This window comes from Procambarus clarkii, chromosome 53 (genome assembly GCF_040958095.1).
Source record: "Procambarus clarkii isolate CNS0578487 chromosome 53, FALCON_Pclarkii_2.0, whole genome shotgun sequence".
Lineage (NCBI taxonomy): Eukaryota > Metazoa > Arthropoda > Malacostraca > Decapoda > Cambaridae > Procambarus > Procambarus clarkii.
In genome coordinates, this window is record NC_091202.1 from 21,715,303 (window position 1) to 21,738,306 (window position 23,004).

The 23,004-nt window shown below is 47.1% G+C and overlaps 1 protein-coding gene across 1 annotated transcript in view; it reads left to right on the forward strand.

Annotated features, from left to right (window-relative positions):
* Window positions 1–6,455: 6,455 nt before the first annotated feature.
* LOC123767200 (corticotropin-releasing factor receptor 2) overlaps window positions 6,456–23,004 on the forward strand; it is a 102,539-nt gene continuing 85,990 nt past the window's right edge. Inside the window, exon 1 of the mRNA XM_069304759.1 lies at window positions 6,456–6,545. The gene's annotated coding sequence lies outside the window, so the exon portion shown is untranslated. The remainder of the gene's footprint in view (window positions 6,546–23,004) is intronic.

Consider the following 23,004-nt stretch of genomic DNA (forward strand, 5'->3'; position numbering starts at 1 on the left):
GGTCTGAGTGACAGCTTCCCATCAGTTTGGCTCCCGGTGGTCTGAGTGACAGCTTTCCATCAGTTTGGGTCCCGGTAATACAGTCGGGTTCGGTCTCGACCCACAATCGAGAATTCCGGACTCGAATCCAGGGCTGGACAGAAATGGTTAGGCACATTTCTTTTCACCTAATGCATCTGTTCACCTAGCAGTAAGTAGGTACTCAGGAGTCAGGTTGTTGTGGGTTTGCATCCTGGGCGGGGTCAGGGGGTCGACCCTGGTGAAGGGGGGGGGGAGGTGACCTCGATCTAAGCCTAACGTGTATGATACACTCTGGCTTCCTGTCCCCCGACACAATGAATCATGAATTAATATCAGTGTCTGAGAGACAGGGTCACATCACTGTCTCCTGATGGGCGATGATTGACAGGGGACATTTTACATCAGGGACAAATGGGTTGACCATTGACAAGCTGCCGGCTTGCTGTCCTCATCGAGGCCACTAGTATTAGCAGCCCTCAGGTAAATTACAATCTATTAAAGAGCGGTGGGTAATAGGGTGAGGCTGCAACCTCGTCTATTGAGGAGAGGTTGAATGGTAAATTTAGAACATTGTCTATTTTTTAAATAAGGTGTTCTGATTGGCTGACCTGCATCCCAGTAGACGGAAGAGAGCTGGTTGACAGGTTTGTATTAAAGTCTATTAAGGGCTAGTAGACAGGCTTAATAATGTCAACTTTATTCATGAATTTAATATTTTTTTTTTTAATTGGGTTTGTTTTCGACGCATAATCTGGAAACCCGGGCGAGACGGAAATGGTTTGGCATGTTTCCTATCACTTAATGCCTCTGTTCACCTAGCAGTGAATGGATATATCCGGGAGTTAGTCAGTTTGTTGTGGGGTTGCATCCTGTGTGGAGGGGGGGGGGAAGAGGCAGTAGTTCAACCTTGTGGTGGGGGGACCTCGATATAAGGCAAATATTTATTGCCTTATATCGAGGAAAATGTACCTTTCTCCAGAAATCAGACAGCTTGTCCGGGACAGCCTGACCGGACAGCCTTGTCCGGGAAATCAGACAGCCTGTCCCGGACAAAATGAATTATTATTATTATTATTATGAATTAAATGTAGGACGGTTAACAGATGTTCCTTCACCTAGTGGGCTATAAACCTATGGAACAGCCTACCCGCCGAAGCCGTAAATGCCCAAACATTGATGTAGTTACAAAATCCAGCTCGATAAAATGATCAGGACAAATGAAGAGGTCCTTTGACAAGCCATCGGCTTCCTGTCCTCATCGAGGCCACTAGAGAGAGATTGTCGCTCTCAGGTAAATTCTACGGTAATTAAGAATAACTGAAATCGTTAAGTCTGCCTTCAAAATAATAGTACGAGTTTTTAAATCATAGAAAATGAAGAAGCATTTTTGAAGGGTACATAAACTAAACCTATTGGCCATTATATTTGGATTTAAGTAAAAACAAATGCAATTATGTTGGGCGCATTACATAGAATTTCTTTTTATGCTGCTGTTAGTTTAGTTAATTTATTATGCACCCCATACCCCTCTTGTGTTCGGTAGTGGAAAGGGTTACTAAGGCACATGCTAAGGCACATAATATTAAGTTCCTTTCTCATGTTAAGTATCTTTGTGGTACGAGGGCACCCAAGGATTGTCCTCAAGGCTTCGTTCTGCAATTTTTCAAGCCTTCCAAGTTTTCTTTCAGGCATCAAAACAAGCAGAGGTGCAGCATAATCCACTAAAGGTCTGATGTATGCAAAGTACATCATTTTGACAATTCTGACATTGGCACCATAGCCTGAGTGATAACCTGCAACAGCCTTGAGAGCTCGGAGCCTCTCTTTATACTGACGACAGAGTCTGAATACAACAGGACCATACAGTGGCACCTCAAGGCCAAGGTATTTGAATCTGTTTACATAGTCAAGCTGGGAGCCATCAGACAGTTGCATCTTGCGAACAGCTCCTCCCTGCCTGGGTGGGCGCCGATTTGGTATCTTTGTTTTCTCAGCTGAGATGACTAAACCTAGTTCCTGACATGAGTCTAATACAGAGTTAAGAGTGTTCTGCGTGTTAGCATACCCAGTGGTGTGTATCATTATATCATCAGCATACCCAGTGGTGTGTATCATTATATCATCAGCATAGCTAATGATGTGGACGTTGGGTTTGCTCGGTACAGAGTTTACTAGTATGTTTTAAGATATTAAATAAGGTAGGACTGAGGACACCTCCCTGGGGGGTACCTAGTTCGAAGTCTCTCGTTACACTCCTGACCCTGGAAAAATACAGAAAACTTGGTGTTAGATAAGTAACCTCTGATCAAATAAAGAAGCCGACCACCAATATTCATTCTCGCAGCTCACTTTATTATTAACATCTTTATTGACCAAATTTAATTACAATTTTGCCTAATCTGATAAATTCAATTAGGTCTTATTAGAGTGAGGATAATGCTGGTATTCACTGTCATACAGACAGAAGGTCATACACAAGACAATAGGTCTGAACTGTTTGCTGGATCACATATTATCATGGAGACAATGTTTCAATGAACGAATATGTAAACACAACTTTCTATTGTGCACTGCCACACAAGGGCAGGGATGGGTTCGTAAGAGATGCACCTTAAAAATATATAAATAAAAGTGTTCTTCATTCTTTAAAATGGACAAGCAAATTTTAGATAAATTGTTAGAATGTCGTTCAGTGCACCGGATTAAATGAAATAGTTACACAGTTGGTGGTAAGTAGTTGACCTGCTGGTCTCAGCACGTCATCATAAATAAAGGCCAAAGCCTCGTTAATCCAGCCGCCAAACCCCCTGCTTATAATAATTCATAATTCATTGTGTCGGGGGACAGGCAGCCAGAGCATATATACATGTTATGCTTATATCGAGAGGTCCTCCACTAGGGTCGAACTAGTGTCTCTCCCCAGGATGCAACTCCACAACAAGCTAACTCCTGTGTACCTATTTACAGCTACAACTCTGTCCCTGGCCCAACCCGTCCTCTACTCAAGTCCATTACATCCAGCGGTCGACCCCAAAGACGCATTCATACATTTTTAAATGCTGTTCATTCAAAGCGGGAATTTTCTCAAATATAAATTAATATTATAATATATTAGCATATTGTGCATATATAGGCATAAGTTAGGTTAGGTGTTTAGGTCCTGTTGGCGATTATTTGTATTTGTAGTACGTGGGTGAAGCATTTACAGTATTGTGGTTCGAATAAAATTCGTCAGTGAAGCACTTGTTCCGGAAGTGTTCGAACGTAATCAGTTGTGAGTCGTGTGTAAACCGTTTTTCATTCATAAACAGCTGGGGGGTTGGCGGGTGGATGGAATCACTTTTGGGTCTTTGTTTGGAGGACGGGCTGCCTGGCCTGCTGTCCCGCCCGGTATTCGAACCCAGAATTATCGATTGTGAGTTGAGAACGGACCCGATTGTAGCACAGGGAAACGATTTACAGAATCACAACTCATGACATTCGAGCATTTCTCGAACAGTGCTTCTCTGACGGCCTCTGTTCGAATCGCAACGCTGTAAATGCTTCACCCGGGTGTTAAAAATCAGCCCGTCCTCATAAACAAAGGCCAAAGTCCATTCCATACACCCGCCAAACCCCCAGGTGTTTATGAATCAAAAACGGTTTACACACGACTCACAACTGATTACGTCCGAACACGTCCGGAACAAGTGCTTCACTGCAACCCGTCCTCGACTCAAGTCCATTCCATCCAGCGGTCGACCCCACAGGCGCATTCATAAATTTTAACATGCTGTTCATTCAAAACGGGAATTTTCTCAAGTATATATTAATATTATAATATATTAGCATATTGTGTATTAATAGGCATAGGTTAGGTTAGGTGTTTAGGTTCTGTTGGCGATTATTTGTGATCGCCAACAAAAGTCGTCAGTGAAGCACTTGTTCCGGAAGTGTTCGAACGTTATCAGTTGTGAGTCGTGCGCACCGCTTTTCCTTCATAAACACCTGGGGCAAGATTCACGAAGCAGTTACGCAAGCACTTATGAACCTGTCCATCTTTTCTCAATCTTTGGCGGCTTTGTTTACAATTATTAAACAGTTAATGAACCCCGAAGCACCAGGAGGCTGTTTATAACAATAACAACAGTTGATTGGCAAGTTTTCATGCTTGTAAACTGTTTAATAAATGTAACCAAAGCCGTCAAATATTGAGGAAAGATGTGCACGTTCGTAAGTGCTTGCGTAACTGCTTCGTGAATCTGCCCCCAGGGGGTTTGGCGGGTGGATGGAATCACCTTTTGGTCTGTGTTTGGAGGACGGGCTGTTCGCTGACTACTTTTGTTCGAACCACAACGCTATAAATGCTTCACCCACGTACTACAAATACAAATAATCGCCAACAGAACCTAAACACCTGACCTAACCTAACCTATGCCTATGCCTATTTATACACAATATGCTAATATATTATAATATTAATTTATACTTGAGAAAATTCCCGTTTTGAATGAACAGCATGTTAAAATATATGAATGCGTCTGTGGGGTCGACCACTGGATGGAATGGACTTGAGTCGAGGACGGGTTGTGCTAAATATACAAATAATCGCCAACAGGCCCTAAACACCTAAGCTATTCCTATCTATACAGAGAACTTAAAAATATAATAATATTAATTTATATATCAGATCAGACCCATTTTTAATATTCAGTACGTTAATTTCGTACTGAATCGGTGAATGCGTCTCGGGGGACGGCCGCTTCTTTAACGAGCCTGGCCTGAGGACTGCCTGCCTGCCAGCCCATAGTTCAAGACTCGGGAGTAGAGCTAACTGTCGCCCGGCCGGTAGTCACAGTGGTACAGATAGTACAGACAGTACAGACACTATCTAGTTGTGCTTACGGGGGTTGAGCTCCGACTCATTGGTCCCGCCTCAGTGTTATGGCCCAGGTGGAAGGTGGTGGTAGACACGAGGGATCCACCGGCCGAGGAGTAAGAGGAATTTTTTTTATTGTTGCCGCCGAAGACGGCTAGTTTATTGTGCACCCCATACTCATCCTGTGAGCGGTAGCGCAAAAGCATTTCAGAGGGCACAAAAGGTCTTTATCAGACCTCATCTTAGATTATTACATAAACAATTTCTTCAATCCTTCACACCTTATAGATACAATGTCAGCTAGTTACAGAGAAAGTGCTATTACAAGAGCTACATATTTACAGTAAGTCATCATACATTAATGGTAGGTCTTATCGTTAATACATAATAGTTTGGCCAATGGGGATATTACAGAGTCATAGGGGAGCTTCTGTTTATTATTAGTCCTCACAATACACTACTTGTTTCTTAATCTCATATGCCGTTCATCTACTGGAAGCAAAATGTGGATACAGTGCAAGGATTTCAGGTAATTTATCCATGGTAATAAGATAGGTTGCCATATCATACAGAGTGAGCCTAGACTTATCTCTAAAAGGCTCAATTTTACAACAATCCAAGATATAGTGTTCGAGTGTGTGTCCCTGCCTATGTCCACACACTTTACACTTTACTTCATCTAGATCCCTATACAAGCCGAACTGCCAGAGATACTTGTAGCCAAGTCTTATACGAGCTGTGACAACATCTGTTAGTCTACTGACTTTGTTACTTGCCCCATACACATGTTTTACTTCACACATTTCATTGTGATGAACAATGGACCTGCTAGTTCCAGTTTGCACTGTTCTACTTTCTTCAAATCCATCTAGGAGTTCTCGTCTAATGACACTTTTAAGGGACCTATTTGAAAACTCAAGATTCCATTCAATACTGTCTTTATTTACTGCAGCCTTAGCAAGGGCGTCAACTTTGTCATGTTCCTGCATGCCAATGTGAGAAGGAATCCACAACATTTTTATATTTACCCTCTTGCTAAGTATTCTTACATATCTACGTCTAGCTTCCAAGACAAGTACGTTATTACTTGATTGCAAACTGTTTATTGCTCGTAGTGAGGATAGGGAGTCAGAAATAATTAAGCTGTCTACTTCAGTGTTGTCAATAATTTCGAGGGCTACCAGTATCGCTACCAACTCGGCCTGCATTGTGGACGCCCAGTTACTAATTCGGATATTTCTTTGAATTGTGCTGCCATCGGGCTGATGAGCAATAACAGCACTTCCTGCCCTCCCTGTAGCTGTATTGAGTGATCCGTCAGTGTATATGGTCTGTGCAATGTTGTTTTCAGCTTGTATATTGTGAATGTGCTCTATGGTGCTTAATTTAGCAGCAAGCTGAGCATGAGGGTTGTTTGTGATTAGTTTCTTGGTGGGGTATGCAGGGGTCAGGATGTCAAAAGGTACTATCTGCCAGGGTGGAAGGAAGGGCTGTACTCTTTCATCTGTATATACATCGATGTAGTAAGAGGAAGAGAGCCAATTTCCGGGGTTTACGATCCCCCCGCTGACCACCACCACCCCCCCACCAGGGTGTGGTAGTTGTACACACTAAGGCAGGTGTAGCTCTGCCGCTACATTAAGGACTCTACACTCTGCAGCAACAGGTAAGTTTCTCTACTGATGACATAATTGTGAGTGCTAGTCCCTCTGTGCCCAACCACTTGGGCTGGACGGTAGAGCGACGGTCTCGTTTATGCAGGTCGACGTTCAATCCCCGACCGTCCACAAGTGGTTGGGAACCATTCCTTCCCCCCGGCCCATCCCAAATCCTTATCCTGATCCCTTCCAAGGGCAATAAGGTCATAATGGCTTGGCGCTTTCCCCTGCTAGCTCCCTCCCCTCCGTTAACATACGCTATGTGTGTCTAGAGACATAACGCAGGTGTTGGGGTCATGTGCGCATGTTTCGTCTAGCTTGCGTCTTCAGTGTTACCTACACTAACTGTAATGTTAACACCTGAGGGTGATAATATTAACAATAATAATAATACAAATAAGTCAATATGGTGAGACTGTTGGAAGCAATGAGGGGGACTTGAACCAGCCTTCTTGTTACCTGGTTGATGGGGTTCTGGGAGTTCTTCTACTCCCCAAGCCCGGCCCGAGGCCAGGCTCGACTTGTGAGAGTTTGGTCCACCAGGCTGTTGCTTGGAGCGGCCCGCAGGCCCACATACCCACCACAGCCTGGTTGGTCCGGCATACCCAGACGCTCGCCTCAGGCCACTCAGACCCTTTTTTTTTATTATTATTAACACATTAGGTAGATCTGCATTAGTGCAGCTGCCCTGGACTATATGAAGTGGAGTAGTGTGTCAAGAGAGCTAACTAGGTGATACTACAAAATCCTCATCACACAGGATGTTTAGTCATACAGAGGCATGTGATAAGCGGTCTGCACTGGCAGACTCCGGATGCATTTTGAGGATATCATCAACACAAGAGTGAATAAGGTAGCAGTGGTAATACAAGTCGCCATCTCGCAGGATGGTTAGTCATACAGGGCCATGTGTTTAATAGCCGGCACTGGCAAATTTTGGGTACACTGTGAGGACATCTTCAAGAATACGAGAGTGAATAAAGTAATTGCAAAGTTCCAGGTACCTCATGCCAACTGGTCTGAAAGGTCTAATAACTGGGCATTCAGTGATGTAGTGCGGGAGATCATGCCGTAGTTCCTGCTCACAGAGTTTGCAACTGGAGTGCTCAGGATTGGGAGACCCGTCACCTGCAGCCACCTGCCACAGGTAACGGTAACCCAACCTGATCCTTGCAACCACTGTGTCGCACAGTCTAGTGGACGTTTTGTGCTGCCCATAGATGTAGCTTTCAGATCTGAACAGATCGTAGCTTTTTATACTAGTACTTTCAGGTCGTTGGGAGTCAGTAATTTCTTTCCTATCAGATCTGAATGTTTGGACCAATACAGTTTTGACAGCAGAGATGGGGATACCTAGATCTAATTCAACTTCATCTTTGTTACACGCTAATTTGGCTGCAATGTCTGTCTCATTATGATGGTTCACTCGGACCCGATACGACAAAAGCCAACCATCCCGGAACTCTACGGGATTCACTGCGAGAGTTTGGAGCCCCCAACTGTGCCACAACCAGGGGTTTACGCTTGGCCCGCCCACCCTCTCTGGCCTTTACGGTACTGATGCACTCACTCACCACGCCCCTCCTCACAATGGTGTGAATGAGAAAATCATTTAAGGCAATTATTGCCTCAAACTATTTTCACATTAATAATAATAATAATGTGTATTTTTAATTTTTTGCAATAATATAAAGCTGTTAAAACTTTGTTACTATTCTAAATCACATTTTGGTTCCTGACTTGTGTTGCTGTGCGTACGCCTGGTGTTCTGGGGCCACATTCACGAAAGCACTTACGCAAGCACCTACGAACGTGTACATCTTTCCTCAATCTTTGACGGCTTTGGTTAAATAACAGTTTACGAGCATGAAAACTTGCCATTCAATTGTTGTTATTGTTATAAACAGCCTCCTGGTGCTTCGGGCTCATTAACTGTTTAATAATTGGAAACAAAGCCACCAAAGATTGAGAAAAGATGTACAGGTTCGTAAGTACTTTCGTGAATCTGGCCCCAGGGAGCTGCTAGGCAGTAACATTAACATGAGCATCACATTCTCCAGATAAATTAGAGAATAGTTTGAATAATGAATACATACGTCACCTATGGATTTTTTTTGTATACACTAAAGTGTATTAAAGTGCCATATTAAGCATGGATTAAGGCAGACGGTATAAGGATGTAATTGATCAAAAAGCAGCCAACACTCAATGAATGCTTCACATCCATGTATACTCTAGAAATATTAATTTGTATTTATTTTGTTTATATATACAAGAGTAATTACATTCTTGTACAGCCACTAGTACGCGTAGTGTTTCAGGCAGGTCCTTACTCCTGTGTTCCCCGGAATACGACCCGCCAAATTGTTTAACAACCAAGTACCCATTTTATTGTTGGGTAAACAGAGGGTACAGTTCAATCCTTCCCGGCCAGGATACGAACCCAGGCCAAAGGGCTCGCGAAATGCCAGGCGAGTGTCTTACCACTACACCACGGAGACTGCAACATAATCTTTAAGGCAGGGGAAAGAGAAAGAATTACGGGATAGTTCTATAACGTGTGGGAAAATAGGGAAGAGTATTGGCAAACTAGAGGAATCTAATGGCCCCCCCCCCACCCCCAGGTCCCCTCTCAGGGGTTGTGGTGAGGGGCCGCTACGACCCCTTAGGGACGGAGAGGGTTACCTCTGGGGTCAGCCCTTGGAGATAGATGTGGGTATCCAGTTTGGGGGAAAAACTCTTTTCACCGGTGATTGAGACTATACGACGCAGTAGGACTCCCTTGATGAGAAGGGCGGAGCACTTGGAATAGATTAGCATTTTAAAAGCACTACAATCACCTGTGGTTGATTGTTTAACAAATCACTGAATTAAATGTTTAACAGATCTCTCGCCCTGTCCATGAAGGACAGAAGAAAATGTATATATATGCTGGTTAGCATTGTAAAAGTGTGGCCACGTCTGTGGTAAAAAATAATAACACACACACACACACACACACACACACACACACACACACACACACACACACACACACACACACACACACACACACACACACACACACACACACACACACACACACACACAAAATTAGGAATCCCTTAGCTCCCGGGCCCAAACTCAGATAACCAGGACGCATACGGAAAACTAACTCAATTCTCAGACCCCCAAGCTCGTCCCAGAGGGGGGGGGGGGCGCACAAGACACCCCCCCCCCTGGGTCTATCAGTGATTGTGTCTTTCATTTTCCTATTTCAATAATACCTTCGTCACTAGTAACTACTATAGACTAGTTAACCTCTTCCCTTCACCACCAATATAGATTTCTTCAGCTGGAGGCATAATGCTTCCTTCTCTCGAATGAAAAAAAATTATTTCAAATACAAATTTCTTTGTCATTATCAGTTGTCTGGGGCCAGATTCACGAAGCAGTTACGCAAGCACTTACGAACCTGGGGCCAGATTCACGAAGCAGTTACGCAAGCACTTACGAACCTGGGGCCAGATTCACGAAAGCAGTTACGCAAGCACTTACGAACCTGGGGCCAGATTCACGAAGCAGTTACGCAAGCACTTACGAACCTGGGGCCAGATTCACGAAGCAGTTACGCAAGCACTTACGAACCTGGGGCCAGATTCACGAAGCAGTTACGCAAGCACTTACAAACCTGGGGCCAGATTCACGAAGCAGTTACGCAAGCACTTACGAACCTGGGGCCAGATTCACGAAGCAGTTACGCAAGCACTTACGAACCTGGGGCCAGATTCACGAAGCAGTTACGCAAGCACTTACGAACCTGGGGCCAGATTCACGAAGCAGTTACGCAAGCACTTACGAACCTGGGGTCAGATTCACGAAGCAGTTACGCAAGCACTTACGAACCTGGGGCCAGATTCACGAAGCAATTACGCAAGCACTTACGAACGTGTACATCTTTCCTCAATCTTTGACGGCTTTGGTTACATTTATTAAACAGTTTACAAGCATGAAAACTTGCCCATCAACTGTTGTTATTGTTATAAACAGCCTCCTGGTGCTTCCGAGCTCATTAACCGTTTAATAATTGGAAACAAAGCCGCCAAAGATTGAGAAAAGATGTACAGGTTCGTAAGTGTTTGCGTAAGTGCTTTCGTGAATCTGGTCCCTGGTCTGTGTCAGTTGTTAATGGCGGCCGCCCGCTCCGTAATCTTTGCTCCCTCTTATTGAACAACATCTTGAAAATTGGTCTTTGCTTCTTAGTTGTTTTGTTTTGCTTCTTTATCTTAACATTTGTAACTCGTTTGATAAACTGTTCTTCTAGACCGACTTCAACTTTCTTTTGTACAAAGCTATTTTTTTTTTTGTTACATATAAGGCTCTTTAGGTTAATATTTACTAATTTGGAGTCATTATTATTCGATCTAATAATAATAATTATTATTATTATTAGATCGCACTATACATTGCATTATTCTTATGCAGGTCGGCGTTCAATCCCCGACCGTCCAAGTGGTTGGACAGGTCGGCGTTCAATCCCCGACCGTCCAAGTGGTTGGACAGGTCGGCGTTCAATCCCCGACCGTCCAAGTGGTTAGGCACCATTCCTTTCCCCCCGTCCCATCCCAAATCCTTATCCTGACCCCTTCCCAGTGCTATATAGTTGTAATAGCTTGGCGCTTTCCCCTGATAATTATCTCCCCCTCGATCTAGTCAATTTCCTGTGGCGCTGTGGTTACTGCTGTCGCCTCACAGCCCCAAAGGTCGCGGCTTCAAATCCTACGGAACGGCAGAATCGTTTGGGCAACATTTTCCTTGATGCCTGTATGCTCACCTGGCAGTAAATAGGTATCCGGGAGATAAGGAACTGTTGTGGGTTGTATCCCGGGAACCAGATAGTGGTTGGATTAGTGGTAGAAAACTTTGATCAGTCTAACTGTTAAGGAGAACTGAGCTTCAGCAAGGCTAACTTATGTAAACCTTTAACATTTGGTAACTTGTTACCACAATGACACTTTTATTCTCATTCATTTGGAGTTTGTTTTGTGACATGACCCGCGCCTCCAGCGGGAAATACTTGAGTAGGGCCTGCCTTGTGGTCCAGGGGCCCGGTGGCTGCCTCCTGGGCCTGCCTTGTGGTCCAGGGGCCCGGTGGCTGCCTCCTGGGCCTGCCTAGTGGTCCAGGGGGCCCAGTGGCTGCCTCCTGGGCCTGCCTTGTGGTCCAGGGGCCCGGTGGCTGCCTCCTGGGCCTGCCTAGTGGTCCAGGGGCCCGGTGGCTGCCTCCTGGGCCTGCCTTGTGGTCCAGGGGCCCGGTGGCTGCCTCCTGGGCCTGCCTAGTGGTCCAGGGGCCCGGTGGCTGCCTCCTGGGCCTGCCTAGTGGTCCAGGGGCCCGGTGGCTGCCTCCTGGGCCTGCCTAGTGGTCCAGGGGCCCGGTGGCTGCCTCCTGGGCCTACCTTGTGGTCCAGGGGCCCGGTGGCTGCCTCCTGGGCCTGCCTTGTGGTCCAGGGGCCCGGTGGCTGCCTCCTGGGCCTGCCTTGTGGTCCAGGGGCCCGGTGGCTGCCTCCTGGGCCTGCCTTGTGGTCCAGGGGCCCGGTGGCTGCCTCCTGGGCCTGCCTTGTGGTCCAGGGGCCCGGTGGCTGCCTCCTGGGCCTGCCTAGTGGTCCAGGGGCCCGGTGGCTGCCTCCTGGGCCTGCCTTGTGGTCCAGGGGCCCGGTGGCTGCCTCCTGGGCCTGCCTTGTGGTCCAGGGGCCCGGTGGCTGCCTCCTGGGCCTGCCTTGTGGTCCAGGGGCCCGGTGGCTGCCTTCTGGGCCTGCCTTGTGGTCCATGGACCCGGTGGCTGCCTCCTGGGCCTGCCTTGTGGTCCAGGGGCCCGGTGGCTGCCTCCTGGGCCTGCCATGTGGTCCAAGGGGCCCGGTGGCTGCCTCCTGGGCCTGCCTTGTGGTCCAGGGGCCCGGTGGTCCACCTCCTGGGCCTGCCTTGTGGTCCAGGGGGCCCGGTGGCTGCCTCCTGGGCCTGCCTTGTGGTCCAGGGGCCCAGTGGCTGCCTCCTGTGCCTGCCTTGTGGTCCAGGGGCCCAGTGGCTGCCTCCTGGGCCTGCCTTGTGGTCCAGAGGGCCCGGTGGCTGCCTCCTGGGCCTGCCTTGTGGTCCAGTGGCTGCCTCATGGGCCTGCCTTGTGGTCCAGGGGGCCCGGTGGCTGCCTCCTGGGCCTGCCTTGAGGTCCAGGGGCCCGGTGACTGCCTCCTGGGCCTACCTAGTGGTCCAGGGGGCCCGGTGGCTGCCTCCTGGGCCAGCCTTGTGGTCCAGGGGGCCCGGTGGCTGCCTCCTGGGCCTGCCTTGTGGTCCAGGGGGCCCGGTGGCTGCCTCCTGGGCCTGCCTTGTGGTCCAGGGGCCCCGGTGGTCCACCTCCTGTCAGGTAAGGACGGCCACACATCACCCTAAGGACTCATTCGTTAGCGTTACGCTGGGAACGACTAACTTAACCCTACTTGTTCTACGGTTCTGAACACACTCAAACCTTTTTGGCAAAGTTTGTTATTGAGTCTTGTTGCGGAAGTGATGAACATGTTGAACAAAACTATCAACAACGATTGCGTGTGGAGGAGTTGTCTTGTGCCGGGGTGTGTTGGGGTCGAGGACGCGATCTTGCGTAAAGTAGCGGAACAGCGAAGTTGTTGGAGTAGAATTCATGGCAAAGGTTTAGAATGACAGGCGAGGGAAACATTTTCTCTCCTTAAAATAACATTTGGCTTAACACATATATATTAAGGGGTTAGGGAAGGGTCGGGGAAATTTAGGGACGATTCTCGCGGTCCCTACTATGTTTCAAGTGCGAGACACATGGTCATTAATCCTCGGCTTGTGACGTAAAGTGCACAGATTTCCTTGTGCCAGATTTACGAAGCAGTTACGCAAGCACTTACGAATCTTTACATCTTTTCTCAATCTTTGACGGCTTTCGTTACATTTATTAAACAGTTTACAAGCATGAAAACTTGCCAATCAACTGTTGTTATTGTTATAAACAGCCTCCTGGTGCTTCCGAGCTCATTAACTGTATAATAATTGTAAACAAAGCCGCCAAAGATTGAGAAAAGATGTACGCGTTCGTAAGTGCTTGCGTAACTGCTTCGTGAATCTGGCACAAGATTTGACTTTCTATTTTTAGTTACGGAGACAGAAGTAGCCGGCCTACCAGTCCTTGTGTAGGTGCACACAGCCGGCTACAGAGCCGGAAGCTAGGCACCATAACCCCCTCGTACATCTCTCTGTGTTGACTACATCAACACTGCCACGCCGGGAGACACCCAACTCCCGCGTGAGATCATCCTCGATGGATTCTTCTGCTATAACTGTGCAGTTATAACAGAAGCGCCGTGGAGAGGGGGGGACCTGCTGCATGGGTAACAACTTCTCCCCCTGAATCAACCCACCCTGGCTTTGTGCCCTGGTGAGGTCACTCCAGACCAGGCCGACACCAGAGCGCAAGTCCATAGTCTCCTGAGACTGATGGAGGCCGCCTACTAACTGTTCACTGACCAATTAGGGATCCAGGTCCCCTGGAAACTCTTTCAACTTCCATGGTAACAAAGTGTACAATAAGAACATCGCTTTCAACTGCATTGTCGAAGTGCCTAAACCTTATGTATTCACTATTTTACAGTTGAGCTGTTGTAGTCTTAGATCCAAACAACTCCCGCTTCTCATAGCATAGAGCGGCCGTTATTTGTCTCCCGAGACATTGACTCCCGAAGACGCCCCTCACCAATCTAGTAGTAGGTATCCATCAGTCTCAGGAGACTATGGAGTTGCGCTCTGGTGTCGGTCTGGAGTGGCCTCACCAGGGCGCAAAGCCAGGGTAGGTTGATACGGGGGAGAAGCTGTTACCCAGGCAGCAGGGTCCCCCCTCTCCACGGCGCTGAAAGTCTCCAATGGAAAGGCATACAGCCAATACGATTAGTTCCAGCGCCGTCGCAGGAACTGGAGTTACCAAGCCGTAATAGTGGCTTTAGGCATTGTATGTACTCGCTCTACCTATAAGTCAACCAATCTTTGTAAAAATTTATTGTATGTATGTACCTTACCTAAATAAACATTTTATTTTTTTTATATTTTATTTTAATCTATAGTGAACTCTGCCACCGCTGGAGTGGCTTCCTCCCGGCGTCACACAGTCACATGGACGGTTCTCACCATTTGTGTTCTTCCTTGCCTCCAGTCCCTCCATGGAGCGAGGAACTTGTCAATATAAGCCCAGAATTCTCCTCCTTCAGACCGCGGAAAGAAGGATCTAGAGCGGTTGGCACCATCACTTCTTAAATAATTACGAGGCTTAAGATACGCTGGATATTTCATAGTATATACATATGGACCAGGATTCACGAAGCAGTTACGCAAGTTCTTACGAACGTGTACACCTTTTCTCAATCTTTGACGGCTTTGGTTACACTTATTAAACAGTTTACAAGCATGAAAACTTGCCAATCAACTGTTGTTGTTGTTATAAACAGCCTCCTGGTGCTTCGGAGCTCATTAACTGTTTAATAATTGTAAACAAAGCCGCCAAAGAGTGAGAAAAGATGTACAGGTTCGTAAGTGCTTGCGTAGTTGTTTCGTGAATCTGCCCCATGGATCCTGGAGAGATCAGGCAACTTTTTCCTCCGTAGCAACATATTTGGAGTCTGACCATCTGCCATACATGGCAACTCTGCCACGTTCACTCAGGTCTGGCAGGGAAGGTGACTGTAGTTCTACAAGCCCTCAGTCTACGTCGACGGGTGACGTTAGCAGCCGTGATTTGTCGCCTCCACCACAGCCCTCCACCACAGCCCTCCACCACAGCCCTCCACCACAGCCCTCCACCACAGCCCTCCACCACAGCCCTCCACACACTGCCTATGACTCGTAGAGAACTGATGTTTTGTCGTAACGACCAAACTACACGCAAGAAGATGAACAGACGACGACATTTTGGTCCGTCGAATGGGACGAGTGTAATAATGGGATGAAGGAAGAGTGGGATGAGTTACCATTAGAATAAGAGAAAGGGATGTGAAAAGGGGCAAAGTTTAAGTCAGGTCAAGTTTGTTAAGAAAGTTAGAGCATTTAAGTCTGTAGAAGAAACGACAAAACGTCTTTGTTTCCTCATCTTGTGATGTGTGGTTTGATCATCATGTCTTCAACCCCGTTATTGTGCCTCACCGTCTACATGTTGTGTAATGAGACCCAGGGGCGAGGACCGTAAATTCTCAATGGCTCCCATCACATTCAATTATCGGCAATGTGAGAGTGTAGGCGAATGGTGAGATGCAACACAAACAGAATGATGACACGCCTGGACCTTACACGGGTCCTACCGACCATCAAGATGACCCTTTCATACGTGATGGGAAGCAGAGTATGATCACTTTGCCAGCCTCCGCGAGAGGTCATCTCGCCGCCCATGTGCAGACATACCATCAGGTCTCTATACACAGGCCAGGCGCGTTTCACGATAGTGCATCTCCATCATCTCCGACTGACCGACTCTCCGTACTGCCCGTGGTGGTCACACCAGGGAGATGCCGTGGGACGTCTCCATCACGGCCCCGGGTACGGTGCGAGGGACCACCGTTTATGAGATTCTTCGGCACGCTTTCCGCTTCATCGGCCACGGTCTTGTTTAGAAGGGTGTTGGAGTTCACAGCCCTTTCGACAGTTTCTGAAAGCGATCAGCCAAGTTCAGCCGATCCTAGGAGCATCGTCATCCCTTTTTTCTGGTTGAAAATTTTCCATGCTTACATGCCCTCCACCATATTTTATGCCAATTTGGTATATAGATAACTGCCTGATATCGATATGCAATGTATTGTACCAAAATGTAATGTACATACTTCTATTGCTAGCTAATAACTTAGCACTATACATAGTGCTAACTTAAGCTGTCTTGAAATTTTGCCAATTTGAAAATATAATTCGGTATTTTTGGCCTGATCTGTATATGAAAATGTAATGTTTGTCCCAGGATGGAGGCCAGGTACTAACCTCACCAAACTTTGCAGTGTGAGTAGTGGGTGGGGGAGGATGGTCATCGGGGAAGTAGGTTAGGGACAGCCCCCGATTGATACTAAATTCCATTCTCGCTAAATACCGGACTACATAATGACTAAGGGTTAGGAACCCCCAGAATCATGTGAACAATGAATCCCACTATAAACGGTACCATCTATCCAAAAGATAGCTGGACGGTAGAGTGACGATCTCGCTTCATGCAAATCGGCGTTCAATCCCAGAGTGGATTGAACGCCGATTTCTATTCTTTAATTTTATATTTGCGATTTCTATATACGAAACTGCGTATCGGATAAAATTGCTATCTTCGCCACAGAGGAGAAGATAGCGTGTAGAGGAGAAGATAGCGTGTAGAGGAGAAGATTGCGTGTAGTGGAGAATATCACATGTAGTGGAGAAGATAGTGCGAAGTGGATAGGATTACGCATAGAGGAGAAGATCACAAGTAACGGAGAATACCGCGTGTGGAGGAGAATACAGCGTGTGGAGGAGAATACCGCGTGTGGAGGAGAATACCGCGTGTGGAGGAGAATACCGCGTGTGGAGGAGAATACCGCGTGTGGAGGAGAATACCGCGTGTGGAGGAGAATACCGCGTGTGGAGGAGAATACCGCGTGTGGAGGAGAATACCGCGTGTGGAGGAGAATATCGAGTGTAAAAGAGATGTGGGCTCCATTGTTCACATGATTAACCTCAGTTACCCAAGCCGGTAAAGGTATTGAAAACAATTACTTGTCACAGGATCCAGCCCCTGTGACACAGGAGAAAATAAACAGTTTTATCTGCCCGCGTTTGTGGGTTCATGTTTATTAACGACCTAATTGCATCCTTCTTGTTAGTTTATTCTCTCTCTCATCTTTCTACATAATTTGTGTGGCATTTGACTTCATGTTTTAGCCCAGATGTACGTTTTCTGATCTGTGAGGCTCTGGGTTACTGTTTCATTCTAAATGTGGGATTGGGTGGTTATAAATAGGAGCTGCCTCGTATAGGCCAATAGGCCTTCTGCAGTTGCCTTTGTTCTTATGTTCTTATATTTGTCGCGGGTATTATTGCCATAAATCTCAGCTTCTTTCAAGAGCTGTGGTTGATCTCTCGAGAGACTCGGGTCATCTAGCCACAGATATCATCCGCTTAACAGATATCTTCCTCTATAATATCGATGACTCCTCCTCCGGGTGACAGGAAAATTGCTCTGAGCTCTCACTCTTGAGTCTTATCACCTAAGCCTCCAGGCGGACAATTTATCGGAAAGAGGCTCCACTAGTTGGCGCACACCGTAGCGGGATGCGAACGTCGACCATGTTCTTGCGTCTTGACGGCCTTCAGGCTGTCGTTATGGAAGGGTTAGTGGCGGTAAGGACACTATCCAGCACAGCTAGGGATGTCCACGGCGTCCCACGACGGACCCGCTCCCGGAGCTCGAGGAGCCCGTAGTCGGAAGACTCCTTCAGAGACCCCGCCCATGAAGGTCCTGGACGGGCTGTCTGCCTTCCAGCAAGGATGGTACGAGGATGACGGGGCATCAGATTGATTAACCTTCTCCCGAGGGAAGGGAGAGTTTATTATCTAAAGAAAACGTTTGGTCCTGAGAGAACGCGTTAGTCTAGTTGAGGTGATACTATGAAAGAATTAAATATGTTAGACTTCGGATTGGTATTGGTTAAGTGAAAGAATAGCACTCGCATGATGAATGTGACCCCGCACACTATGTGAGATTGATGAATCTAAGTAAAGGAAGACATTGATGAATAGGACCTTGCATCCTGGGAACGAGTCGTTGGTCTAGGAGGACCTCGATAAACCACCTTCCTGTCCCATATAACCGGATTCCTTATGGTTGGGATGCGATTCATGTAGGGGGTGTCGTAGTACAGTTGGCTTCATTCTCGACTCACAGTTGGGGATCCTGAGTTCGATTCCCGAGTGATTCCAGCAATGGTTGATCATGTTAGCTTTCACTTAATGCCTCTGTTCACCTAGCAGTAACTAAATACCTAGGAGCTAGGCAGCTGTTGTAGAGTTGCAGCCTGGTGGTTCAACCTTTTGGGGGACTTCTATTCAAGCTAATGTATGTATGTATATATAATATACACCTACACAGGCTTCTTGTCCTTGACAAAACGAATTAAATGAAATATGTACTTGGAAGTCAGCCCAGGACCAAGATGACTGGGCCTGATGACTGAGTCATAACTGGGTCTGTCAAGTGCAACAGTTGGTGTTCCGTGTGTACCTTGAAGCACCTTCTAGGCAGGAAGAACAGATGACAATCTAGACGTTCTGTCACGGATATTACGATCAATGGATTGAAGAATAACTAGCTAATGCAAGACCCCTTTCTAACTGAGGAATGAAAATGTCTAAATGTATGAGGAAAATGCCATAGCAATTTATGATTGTTCATGGGCCAATTGTTCTGTCGGAAACCAAGATAGCTTTTATGGAGCACTATGCAGTGAAGTCTGTCGCTGGATATTCAGATCTATAATTTATAGAGGAAGTGGTTAGTGAGGCTGTCTCACAGTTGACATAGGTGATGACAGCACCGACCCAAGTAACTGTCAAGAGAGAGAGAGATCAGTCGTTCGTTCTTCCTTTCTTAGCAGTAAGGAGGAAGAAGAGTAAACAAGAGAGGAAACTGTGATCAAACTGTCAGAATTTATGTCAGGTTCAGAGGTGTTCTTTTTGGTGTGTGATGCAGAGGAATCTCCCGATCAGGAGGGACCTCCCTGGAAACAAACCGAAAATGTCTCTATTTTCCGCTTATTACAACTTGTAATAAAGTTGTTACATCTTGGCTTAACGTGTTTATGACGTATTAGAACGTTGTTACAACTTGTTATATTGGTTGTTATAACTGGTTAAGAGGTGTTAAAAACTTGTTCGAACATTGTACTAACGTCGTAGTTTCGGTGTGTGTTTAGCGGGCTGGGACCAGCCGGGGGGGGGGGGGGGGGGAGGGGAGGAGGTTCGTACAGCAGTGTGGTCACTTGACACCTGCTACTGAGCCCTTGTTATGGATTCAGCTCAACTGTTAGGGCACTCGATGACTAGGAATAACTAAGTCGCCCCTCGTATCTGGATACAAGTTTCCATGTAATGGCGAGAGGCTGGACCAGGCGAGTTGCTGGAGAGGTGATTGTGTCGCTTAGAATAGTAGACTCCCTATTGGGTGGTAAGGGATAAGCCTTAAAACTTAACATTATGAGATCAAATTTAAGAGGTATCTGTCAAGACATATCAACTGGGAGAATTCGAGTTCGTGGCCCATTTGGTATTGGTGACGGTTGGGTTACCAGTGGTAGGACACTCCAGTCCACCGTCCAGAACTCCTCGTCCACTGTATGACTACAGTCTCACTACAATACGATGCTCCCTGAGCATAATGATGACTGGCTGTTGCCTGGCAGACACAACAATGGTACCAGTTGCACATCACAAACTGAAGAGATGCAGACTTTACCGTAGAGGACCCCATTACCGTCAACACCTTCCTCATGTATCGCTCTTTAAGGCTGAAGGACCCTCTCGCGACGGAGTGCAAGCCGACCCTTCGTGCTAACCGGACATCGGAGACTCTTGGACAGTTAATCCCCAAGACGTCGTCCCTTCTGTGACACTGATCGACGCTCTCGGCCCCGAGTCTTCAGGGACCTACATCCGGAATAGCTGAGGTCCAGTTGACCAGACCACACACTAGAAGGTGAAGGGACGACGACATTTCGGTCCGTCCTGGACCATTTGCAAGTCGATTGTGGTCCAGGACAGACCGAAACGTCGTCGTCCCTTCACCTTCTAGTGTGTGGTCTGGTCAACTTACTTTAGCCACGTTATTGTGACTCATCGCCCGAGGTCCAGTCTCACCCCTGAAGCAAGTCCCTCTCCCTCCCTTCCCATCCCCCCTCCCCTCCCTTCCCCTCCCCCCTCCCCTCCCCCCTCCCCTCCCCTTCCCCTCCCCCCTCCCCTCCCCTCCCCCCTCCCCTCCCTTCCCCTCCCTTCCCCTCCCCCCTTCACCTGTATCCCTCACGCTCTCACCTGTGGCGCCGCCAGTGTCCGCGGGGTGCTGGCGCCCCTCTACACATGTCGTCACGCAGCACCTGGAGTGCTCGTGGATATTAGTTATTGTTGTTGTTATAGATACAGCTAAAAAATTCCAAGTAGCACGGGCTATGGTGATCCCGTAGTGAACTAACCTGGCACAGGAGCGGGGCTGTAACTGGGATGTTGGCGCACTGTCGATTAATTCTACTAACACAGCGTCGCGAGAAGAGCCATTCCTCGAACACAAAATGTGGAGCCGGAGAGATCTACAAGAAGCTACTAAACGGAAGGACGTTTAATGGCAGGACTCAGGAGCTGGAAACCCACATTTCCTGTGACATCCAGTAAGAAATTTATACAAGGTTTGGTCTCTTTTCTCTCTCTCTCTCTCTCTCTCTCTCATAACACGTGATGAAAAATGTGACAGTGTCAGACCACGGAGGAGGAATTGAAACAGGAATTTCCTTAAGTACTTTCGCATATTAATACATATTCACAGGGGATCCATCTTCCATGTATTCCATCTTCAGAAACAATACATTCCTTCTGACAATGTATTAATATACGAAAGTACTTAAGGAAATTCCTGTTTCAATTCTTCCTCCGTGGTCTGACACTGTCACATTTTTCATCACGTGTTAATTTTCGTGATTTACACACACACACACACACACACACACACACACACACACACACACACACACACACACACACACACACACACACACACACACACACACACATATATATATAATATACATATATATACAGAGAGAGAGAGAGAGAGAGAGAGAGAGAGAGAGAGAGAGAGAGAGAGAGAGAGAGAGAGCTTGCCAATAACAATATTAGAATTGTAATAACTATCTATTAGACTGCCTTTCCTGGTGAGTACCTGGGGTGAAGCGGTGACCAGGGGGCCTGCGTCGCCGCCCCCGACCACCTCCCGCCAGCGGGACCTGCCTGCCAGGCTGCCACAGTGTGCGGCCAGGAGCCGACCAGGGCTCGTCCCACCGTTCCTCTCTCCTCAAGTTACTGCCCCGTACTTCCGGAGCGCCCAGCCCAAGGCGACGCGCAGCTTCGCGAACGCCTGCACGGTTTCCACTTTAACTAAACAGATACTCGCGATGAAATAATATCGTAAAACACTCCATTTTCCTTGATGTGAGTGTGTTAGGAGACTGGGCAGATGGAGACGATGTGGGAGGAGCTTCTTAGAGGGACTTCGCGGTTGAGGTGATTTCAATTTGAGGTAAGAAAGAATTGTTTATTTGGCTCCTCTCTCTCTCTCTCTCTCTCTCTCTCTCTCTCTCTCTCTCTCTCTCTCTCTCTCTCTCTCTCTCTCTCTCTCTCTCTCTCTCTCTCTTGTAACTAAGACTAGAGTTCGTTAGGGCTGTCGATTGACGCACCTGGTGAAACTGCAAGCAAGAGCTGCTATCCTTCCACAGCTCAGTTGAAACTTGCTTTCTAAGACATTTATTTTATGAGTTTGTTATATGCATTATCAGGAATAAACTTTATGTATCTCTTAAGTAACAGTCATGCAAGAAAGAGGATGAGGCTGTAGCCAGCTGTGTGCCAGAGCCTTCATGTGAACAGATGACCTGATCTCCCGTGTGTCAACCTGTTGAGTGAACACATTCCAGATGCGAGTCAGCTTCTGGAGTGAATGATCGCTGATGGAGTGATGTTCTTGAGAGTGGCACTTCCAGCATGAGACTGTTGAAGGTTGAGAGCCTAGTGCTACGGGTGGCCACTACTGGCTGTCCACGGAGTTGGGCCAGGTCAGGAACTCTGAAAATGTTGGCCTTGTACATAACAGTAAGACCACCAACGTCACGACGGTGTTGCAGGCTCTGATGTTCAGACCGTTCCCACCAGACTTGGTCAAGACTAGAGATAAGCCTTCTGGCCCGTCTCTCTCCACTTTGTCCAACAGTCTGATGAATGATGGGGGGGGGGGAGAGGGGCAGGCGATCCAGGAGAGTGCTGCATACTCTAGATGGGAGCGAACTTGTGCTTCATATAAGGTTTTGCAGCCCTTGCTGTCAAGAAGGTGTGAGATGCGCCGTAGAGCTGTAAGTTTCCTGGCTTACTTTTGAGCTGGGTTAAGCACATGACTCTTCATTGTCATTGAAGCGTCGAACCTCATTCCCAAGATGTCAATTTCATTTGTGAACTCTAGCTTTGTGCCACCCATCTGCAGGCCCGTCTGATTTGCAATGTGTCGTGTTGTTATCATCATCAGCTGTGTCTTCTCAGCCGCAAATGTGACCTGTCATCTCCTTCCCCAGATAAAAATGGGCTGAAATTTGGTAATTTACGTCTTGCTGCAGTTGGCATTTCACCCCTTGTGTAGTGAAGGATAGAGTGCAGTTATCAGCACAGTCTTGAGCTTCA